Here is a 10,017-nt window from a genome sequence, read left to right as displayed (position 1 = left end):
TCCCAGACTGAGCTGAAGGGATTCTGGTAGCAGACAGAGCAACGACCCTCCTGTAGCTCAGCCAGGGTCACATCTGCAGGGGTTAGTGCCCTGCTAGAAGAAGTTGTTCTCTCCTTGCATTTGCTTGCATGCAGTACGGGAAAGGCTGCAGGCTTAGAAACTGATGATGGAAATGAGGCAGAACTTCTCTGGACAGCTGGGAGCTTCTGCTCTTCATGGGCTTGTCCCAGCTGCCAGCACAGCCCGTGATGTATGGGCCTCGGCGTGTTCTGGCACGCCACAGCTCCCCAGCATTTACTTTAGACTGTTGCAGCACAAAGAAGATAAATGAGATCCAGAGAAACCCAACCTGCTTTTGGCCCACTCCATATCCATTTGCATGTCTGTTTTCTCTTCTAAAGCCCTGCACCTCCTTTGTTTGGGAGCATGTCTGGCTTCTGATCTTGTTCCAGATGTTTTCTGCTTGAGTTTTTCCTCATCCTGTTGAAGCACTGGCCACAGACACTTTAGGGCCCACTCTGGCGAAAACTCACTTGACTAAGATGCTTCAGACCTTGCACCAACCCTAAACCACAGACTCCCTCTGGTACAACACAGGGTTCCAGGCAGTGTACATCACCTGCCAGACAAACTCTCACAGCTGCCTCCCACTCAAAACCCCTCAAAACCTCACAAGCATGAGGATAAACCACCAGATGGAAGGGTCTCCAGCTCTCTTAGCTCTACAGAGAGAGAAAGGACCTCTGGAGGGCCTCCCCCTCCCCATGACACCATGAGCACTAGCCTTGCTCCAAGCCCAAGTGTTGAGCATCAAGATGCTGGCAATACACCCAGCCACGCCAGTGGAGCGTGCAGCACCATGGCAGCTCTGCAGGGAACCCAGCCCTGCAAGGACAGGTGGTCTAGGAAGTGTTTGGCAAGTTGGGAACAGTGTGTCCTGCCAGCCAGCTCTCCAGCTTCAAAACAGCCTTTATTTATCTCGGAGCAAAGCTCCACAGCTGCTATCAAAAGGCGTTTGATGTTAAACTTTTTGGCCTCACATTTGCCCTGAAGAGCTTTTTTCTTCACTCTCTTCAGGTTGCTTTCCTGCTTTCTCAAACCCAAACTCAAATTATGCTGGTGAAACAGAGCCAAGGCTGCTAGGGCCTTGCCAGGAGCACACCAGTACGTGGCACAGATGGTGACAGCAAGGACATTATTTTTCAGTGCTGATGGTTCACACTCTACTATTAGTGTCTGCACAGCCTGCTCCACTTCAAAGAGGGCTCACGAATACCACACTAGATCTACTTTCTTCAGCTGAGCTTAGGATCCATCATAGAATCACAGAATGGTTTATGTTCAAAGGGATCTTAAAGCTCATCTCATTCCAGCCCCCCTGCATGGGCAGGGACACTTTCCACTAGACCAGGGTGCTCCAAGTCCCATACAGTCTGGTCTTGAACACTTCAAGGGATAGGGCATCCACAGCTTCCCTGGGCAACCTGTTCATGTCACACCTCCCTCACAGAAAGGAATTTTTTCCTAATACCTAAAAAAACCCAACCCTCTTTCAGCTTAAAAGTATTCCCCCTCATCCTGTCACTATGTGCCATTGTAAAAAAATTCTTCTGTGTCCTTGGAGACCATCTTGCCTATCTTAGAAGTAGGGTAAACTCAAGCTCCTTCAGCCTTTGCTTGGAGGCCAAGTCATCCAGGCCTCTGACCAAACTCACTGCTGTCCTCCACAACCCTCCTAAGTGGGTGCACACCTTTCCAGAAGGCAGTTGTCCCATTCAGGACCACCTCTCCCACCAAGACCGACTTAATTCCTGGACTACAGGTTCACGCATGATGCCCCAAATCCTCCCTCAACAAAGCTCAGAGGTAAGAGGAAAAAAAATTGTCCCTGCCAGGAGGGAAGGACAGAGACTCTGAAAGCCACAGCAGCATTTTGCAGGAGGTGCACCCCCTTGTCCTCATCCCAACAGCTGCAACACGGCCCCCATTCCTCCCCTGCCAGCTGCCAAGCTGGGCTGGAGGTCTGTGCACCTCCTGGTACCAGTCTGACTCACAAAGAGCAGTTAGTGGTGATTTTTTTTGCTTCAGCCTGCAGTAACACAGTTTCAAACACGGGATCTACAGCACATGAGCATGCCAGGCGATGCTAATTTTTGCAACAAGCCACCTGCACTGGCTTTGCTAGCAGCAGGGCTAGTGAGCAGTTTAGTTTGAAACCAGCCAAAGGCAGAGAGAGCTTCCCTCCCACCATCCCCTGCCATGCTGCAGAGTATCTTCTGCTCATCCTGCCTGTGCAGAGATGTGGGGCAATGCAACACAAGCAAGGCAGAGCCTCCCTACCCCAAGTGAGGAGTGCAGAATTGAGTGCCAGAGTCTCCAGGACCTGCTGCCCTGTCCACGCCAACCAAACCCCGCAGGCTCACCCGAGAGCCATCAAACAGTGTGGACACAGCCTTTGGAAACAGCAAGGGTCAACACAGTGAAACCTACAGGCCCTGCAGGCTCCAACACTGGGAACTCCCTGGGGTATCTGACCTTGGCAGGAGCAGAGGAGGATGCCGGCGCATTGCGCAGTAGCTGGGAAATGAAACCAAGCAGTGTGAGAAGAGGGTGAATCTGTAGCTGTAGCTTATCTGGGACACTTCTCCTTTTGCTCTTTGCAATACAGTGACTGTCATCCATCACTGTAAATGCTGACTGGTGCCTTCCCAAAAACCACATCAACTAAATAGGAGGTGGGAAAATACAAGTTGCAGGATCTCTCAAGGGAAGTGCTTGATTTCTTTGCCAAAGGCCACCTGAGAAGCTCACAAGACTCCTGATAGTAACTGCTGCTTTTCTGGAGAGTCACCCCCTCAGAAACAGCAGAAAGTCATGGCTTGACAATTTAAACAAAGTTATGGAATGTGCATGTAAACACAGTTGTGGGCTTGCAGTGTGGGGACAGTCAGTGCACAGAACAGCAGAGGAGGTATTTTCCCAGCCAGAACATCTGCAAGAAAGAACATCTTGTTTTCTGTGGGAAAGTGGAGAAGAGTGAGATGTGCTTGTGGAAGAGGCAGACCAGAGGCTGCAGAAGGTGAACCTACCATGCCAAGCAACCCTGCCACACCTGGTACATCTGCAGTGACACAGCACAGCTGCCAGACCCCTCCATACAGAGTTTTGCACTTGATAGAGCTAAATAAGGATGCCAGGAAGAGCCTCTGAGACTGTCTTAGTGCTAGCAATCCCCTGGCTCTCCCTTTCCAGTCTGGACAAGGAAAGCTTTTTCACACTTATGCATTTAATGGATCCCAGCCATTCTCAGGCTGCACATCGATTTCCCAAATTCATGAGAAGCGCCAACATCTCTTCTTTGCTGCTGTCCTTGCCTGGTTCTCACCCCGTGGTTGTCCCTCCCATCTGCTCCTAAGCAGAACTAAAGGAGCCCTCTGATCTCCTTTAGCCCCCTCAAGGCCCTGTTGCTGCAGTTTGAGCAAGGTGGTGCCAACCCACCTCAACCTCCCACAGACCCAGCTCTGCTTTGCTGTGCAGCCGTGGTTGCAGAGCAGTAGAAAAAAGGAGGGAGGGCCAGTTCCAGCCTCCTGACCAGGGGCCACACCACAGGGAGCAGAGAAAACCTTACCTAGAGGCACAGCTAAGGAGAGAAACAGGAGGGACAGGTGGGGAGTGCTACAGAAATAGGAGGCACAATGCCTCTCATCACTGTCTACCCATTCATTGAGAGGGATGAGCATTGGGGAAGGTACTTTCCAGAGATTCTGACAGCAGGACAAGTCTCCTGTTTGTTTGCCCTCCTGATTTTCCCTTTGATTTCCAGTTTTTACTGCTACTCTCCGTAAAGGGAAGATGGGTGCACCCAAGGGCAGAGAGGATAGGTCCCCCCTCCCTTCCCAAGGGGTGCTCTGAGCCCTGGGATCTGGGCAAGGGGATGCCTGGCTCGTGGCTAAGCCCACACTGCAGCAGGGTCTCACACTTGAAACTTGCAACAGCACGGAGCTGAGCCTGGTGTGGTAACAGGGGCCCCTGTATTAGAAACTTCTGGGCTCCTTCTGGCTCCAGGGACTTGTCCCATGCTCCAGTCCTAGGGATCAGAGCCAAAAAGTCAGATGATGAAGCTGCAGGCTGGGCAATGCCACTGAGGAGACCCCAGCTGCAGGCAGGCAATGGGCACGGCACCAGCTCCTGCTTGGAGCCCCACGGCCTGTCCAAGGGTGCAGGCATCTTCCCACAGGACAAATCTCAGCAGAAAGTGTCCGTTACAAGCAGCAACTGTGATATGTTGGGAATGGGAGGGGAGCAAGTAGGGACCTGAGGTTCAGAAATGCCACACCTGGATCCTCTCCATTACCTACAGGTGCTATCAGTTAGGCAAGAGCAAACAGTGCAATGGGATAAGAATAAAGGGGCTTTTCATCACCTGGCTTCCCACCCTTCCCAGCTGTCCACATGTCCCATCTCCTCACAAAAACCTGGGCAGTCCCTGAGCCCCTGCCAGCTGGGTCTAGGGCTGGTGCCAAGCACTTGCCTTGGCACTAAGCAGAGGAGACCACTACCATGGGGGATAATCAGTCCTGGCACTGGAAAACATGCCCAAGGTATGTTCATAGCTCCTGTGGACTCCTCTGCACGAGGGAGGAACATGAAGAGGCCATGCAGGGGGTGTAGGAAGGGGATCAGCTTTTAGCCCCTGTGGTGCTCCTCACTTTGTCTGCAGGTGTATGCAGGGAGGGTGCAGCTGATTCCTCCCCAGTTCCTCCAGAAGCAACATGTGCAACACATGAGGGATGTTAGGGACAGAAGAAGCCCCTGTACACCATCTCTTTGGAGGCAAGGGTCAAAATCAGTCCCAGTAAAGCTCCTGCAAGGGCTATTATGGCACCAGATGAAGCCAGCATAGCATTTCACTGTGGTGCCAGCTCTTGCTGCAGAGGGGCAGATGGGTGTTTCGGCTGTGAACCTTCAATCCTGCCTCCTGGGTGGGGATGCCCATTCTGGGTCAGGTCCTGAGACCCCATCAGATTGCACCTGCTGTGTATTGTGACCTGTTAATGCAGCCTGGGAAGCATCTGAGACAGCTTTCACCACACCCGGGGGAGACAGGAGTAGTCTCATGATCCCAGCTATGAGACCTGGCAGCCAGGGAACAACTCAAAGCATGTTCAGCTTGCATAGATGCAGCCTTGTCTTTCTTTCCTGGCCTGTACACAGTCACCAGCAGTTTATTCATCTCCCTATGAAAGCTTTTCAGTTATAATGTCTTATTGTTCCACAACATGTGAAATACAGGTCCTAGGCATGGACAAAGGACTGCAGGTGATCGAGCCAATATTCCAGAACACCTCACACCAGAGCCATCCCTGCCCTTGGCCCCACTGAGGGCATGTCTGCATCATGCTGCCATGGATCCTGACTCTGCCCCACCAAACCCTGAGGATGCAGTGAGAGCAGGCAGAGAGCAGGAACAACACGGCTGGGGAAGGAGAAGTGGGAGGACTTGCAACATTTTTGACTGAAACTAGTTGTTGGCTGGGTCTCAAGGTTTTTGACATGGCAGTGCTTTCTCTAAGGAAAGTGGCTCTTTTCCTCTAAAGAGATTGTTGACATTTTGCACAGATAAAAAAAATCACTCCATAGTTTATGTACTGAGCTCTGCTGTTCTTCAGACAGATTTCCAGGAGTTGGGCTCTGGAGAAGGGACAGCTGCTGCAGGGCTGGAGGAGGAACAGCCACCCAGGACCTGGCCCGGGACAGCATCTCCTCCTGTCATTCACTGGGGGGTAAAGGCAAAGCTGGGACCTGGGTCACCACCTCCTCGAGAGCCACAAGACACAAGAACCTGGCAGGGATCTGTGATGAATGGCTGCATTGCTCTGAGGACAGCATGTTTACTACTCCCAGAAGAGACAGGAGCTATGGGCTGTGCAGCCATGCTCTTACAGGCAAGTTGGCCAAGCCATCCCTCAAGACACCAATGGAGACAGATAAACCTGCTGCTAACATCCAAGAGATCATTGCAAGCCCTTTCTCAGCTTCCCAAGCAAGTGGGCCAGGACACTGTGCTCCTTGTCAGGGCAGCCTCCAGCCAAGGATAAACTTGATTTGCCACAGGTAAAGCCCTTCCTGCAGCCCCTGCCTTGTACAGGGAACCCCATCCACTGCAGCACCTCAGCCCTGGTGCAGATTCATGCTGGGCATCCTCCCCAGCCACAGCCCTGGGCAGGTCAGCGAGCAGGCAGCAGGAAGGTTTCTGCCCAAGAAAGTGCCAATTATCCTTTTTTGCCACTCAAGCTGTTTGTCTTGGCCTCTCTTCCTATTCCAGCCTTCCTCCTCTTCATTGTCCTCTCCAGGATTGAATTGCTGGAGCTGTCAGTATAGTTAATGAGCTGGGACAGAGCTGGTGCTCTGGGAAAGTCACGCCAAGAGCTTGTGCACAGACACCAAGGAGGAGGGCCTCAGAGGGGGGATCACCTGGAAAGGAAACCCTGGCTTCCAATGAGGGAGCCAGCAGACCAAGAGACGAGAAGTGCCAGGGCTAAACTTGCATTCAGCAGGTCTCAGCAAAAGCCATCAGGTGCCCAGGCATCCCCTGGCTTGGGCAGCCCAGCTGCTGCACCACTGTGGATGCCAACCCCTGGAGGGGCTGGTGGCCGTGTCCCCTCTGCCTTTGGGAACAGTCCCAGGGCCATCTCACTCCCAGCTTGGGCCCAGGTTTGCTGGCTGGCACCAAAATCAGGCCAGGCCAGTGTAAATAATTTAGTGATGTGTACAGTGATAGAATCATAGAATCATCAAGGCTGGAACAGACTCTCGTGATCGTCAAGTCCAACCATCTACCCTACAACCCCTGACCACCAAACCATCTCCTGAAACACCACGTCCACCCATGTTTTGAACACCTCCAGGGATGGTGCCACCACCTCCCTGGGCAGCCTGTTCCAAGGCCTCACCACTCTTTCTGGGAAGAAATTTTTCCTAATATCCCATCTGAACCTCCCCTGGAGCAACTTGACCCCGTTTCTTCTTGTCCTGTTGCTGGTCACAAGGGAGAAGAGCCCAACACCTGCCTCACCACAACCTCCTCTCAGGTAGTTGTAGAGGGCAATGAGGTCTCCCCTCAGCCTCCTCTTCTCCAGGCTGAGCAGATCCAGATCCCTCAGCCTCTTCTCATAAGACCTGTTCTCCAGACCCCTCATCAGCCTCGTTGCCCTTCTCTGCACCCTCTCCAGCACCTCAATGTCCTTCTAATACTGTGGTGCCCAAAACTGCACTCAGTACTCGAGGTGTGTCCTCACCAAGGCTGAGGAGCAGGATCACCTCCCTGGTCCTGCTGGCCACACTATTCCTGATGCAGGCCAGGATGGTGTTGGCCTTCTTGGCCACCTGGGCACATGCTGGCTCATGTTCATGTTCAGTCATGTTTGATGCCATGGTTCTGGGCAGAGGACATGGTACCTGGCCATGCAAACCATGTTGTGTGCATTCAACCCATGATTCAACTGAATGGAGCAGCTTTGGCCAAACATCTCATGCCCTGGGCAGAGGGGACTTCCAGAGGGCACTTTGGGGCAGCAAGACCATAGCCCCAGTGCACGTATCCAGGAGATCCAAGGTTTGGGAGGAAAATGACCAGGGACTCCTAGCTCATTGGTGATGAGGAGCAGGAGCTGGTAGGCTGTTGTCTATGCTCTGTCCATGGATGTGCCCAAGAACAGGTGTCTTCACCTGCCTTCATTTCCCCAAAAGCTCTTTCTCCTCACCTGCAAGCAAGCAGCAAACTGCCAGGGCAACTGGCAGACCTGACCTGCCACACTGTTCCTCAGTTTCCCTTTTCCACAAGGACAAAGGTTCTGTTCCTGCAGCTCCTCATCCCTGTCCTGTGGGGCCTGAGAGCTGGCAACATCTGTCCCAGCTGTTATGCCAGCAGAACTCAAGTGGTTTGGGCTGGATAGTGTGATACTGGCATGCTCCCTTCCACCTTGTGTCTGCAATACAAACCCCTGGGGTCCTGCTCCAGCAGCCTGGCCTATCCCACCAAGGTGCTGAGAGACTCCCAGGAGAGTCTTGCAGCTGCTGCAGAACATGTCCTTCACCCCTAAGTCCCTTTCTCCTCACCTCGCACCCCAGTGCAGCCCCCTTGCCACATCAGCACTGGCTGCACACTCCACCCTTGGGCTCAAACACGAGGCAGGTTAACCACTCCCTGGCTTTTGTTTTTATTTAACAAAATCACAGCTAGATAAAAAAGGGAGAGAAGAAGCAGCTGGCACTCATAAATTGTTGCATCCAGCAGATCTAGCAGCAACTACCTGAGAGCAGCAAGAATATTGCTGGTGCATCCCTGCCCAGGCAGGCTGGGGGACCAAGAAGAGGGGCAAATGTCCCTGAGGAGAACAAGGGTCAAGGGTAACATAGCTGCCTGCACTGCCACCACCACGTTACTGGATCTATTTCCACCTGTGCAAGGAAGGATGGAAGGGGAAATGCAGGAAAGTCAAGGCATGAGAGAGGAATCACATTGACCGTGCTCTGCTCAAGGGCATCTAGTTGTGCTCACAGTGGAGCAGCACAGTGTCTGGTCACTGAGGAACACCTCCATCCCCCCACACTCCATCCCCACACTGTTCCCTCCTGCCAGCCCTTCCCAGAAATGAAGAAGGATTCAGGCTTGGGCTTGACTATGGGAACCAAAAGGATCAGACAAGTGCTGGAGGTCACAGCTGCTGTGCTGAAGGCAAGGCTGAGACCCTCCAAACTTGTCTCACAGAACAACCCATGAACCAGCTTCCAGGCTGTGAAGGCAGCAGAGTCTCTAGTCCAGCAACTCCTGGCTCAGCCTGAGTCAGGTTGCTGGATCACAGTGGATACAGAGGGAAGAAGAGAGAGCAGGCAGGGTTCTGCCCAGCCCAGTGCGCTTGCATCAGTCCTGAGGAGGGTTGGCCCTGCATCTGGAGTGGGAAGCAGGTGGGCTCCAAAAGCTTTGGATTCACAGCTAAGAGTTGGCTCCGCTTCAGGTGCTGGGGCTGGCTGCAGGCTTCTTCAGAGTCTACTTGCCCTGGGGCTTGGCCTGGAGTAGAGAAAAACCCAGCTGTGATGAGTGTGATCCTCAGGACAGGAACATCCCACAGGGTCCCATCCCCATGGTTGGGGTGGTCACCAAGAAGTGATTTCCTTTGGCCAGGCCATGCAGGTGAAGCAGCTACCAAATCCATTGCAAACCCTGCCATAAAGATGCACAAGTTCCAAGCTCCCACGGCAGAGGGAGGGATTTGTTCCCAGTGCCATTTGCTGTGTGACTTGTTGGGCTCAGGCCAAATTGGCACTGGGTGCAGAAGGGGGTGACTGCATCAAACAGTCCAAAGTCTGCATTTGTTTGGGATGGAAGAGGGATTGCAGAGGAACCAGACTGATCCCAGTCAGAGGGAGGAGGGATGAACACCAAGATGGAGTATCCGTGCCTCGTTAGGGTATGTCCCAGCTCAACCCAGCAGCCCAGTAAGACTGGGAAAAGCCTGTCTGGAGGCATCTATCACTCCCACCCCCTGGAGATTGCCCTTGTTCCTGGCTGAGCACAGGGATGGCTCTTACCTTCTGGGCAGAGCTGGTGTCCAGCTTCTCTCGGAGGCGAATGACCCACGGGGCTTGGAGGGGGGCACAGAGGCGCTTGCCCCGTGTGGTGATGAACCTGCCAGGCCCGCGAGGGAAAAACCCACGAGATGAGGTGAGCAGGACACCCCAGGGATGATCGAGCACAGCCCAAGCTCTCACCCACTGCCTCCCTCAGTGCCATCCTCCATCTCTGCCTTGGGATGATTTTCTTCCCTGACTTTTGCCCCGACTTTTCCCTCCCTGGCAGGTCTGTGCTGCTCCGATTGAGCCTCTGATCTCCAGGGTCTGCCTCCTCCACGTACCCCTCCCCATTCCATCACCTCCAAACACAGCTCAACGTCCTTCCTCCTGCTCTGCCTCCCTCCCTCCCTCCCTCCCTGCAGGGCTCATCCCTCGGCCATCACC

Source organism: Chaetura pelagica, unplaced genomic scaffold (assembly GCF_000747805.2).
Source record: "Chaetura pelagica isolate M959 unplaced genomic scaffold, ChaPel_1.0 scaffold283, whole genome shotgun sequence".
NCBI classification, from domain to species: Eukaryota; Metazoa; Chordata; class Aves; order Apodiformes; family Apodidae; genus Chaetura; species Chaetura pelagica.
Note: the sequence above shows the minus strand (reverse complement) of the source record.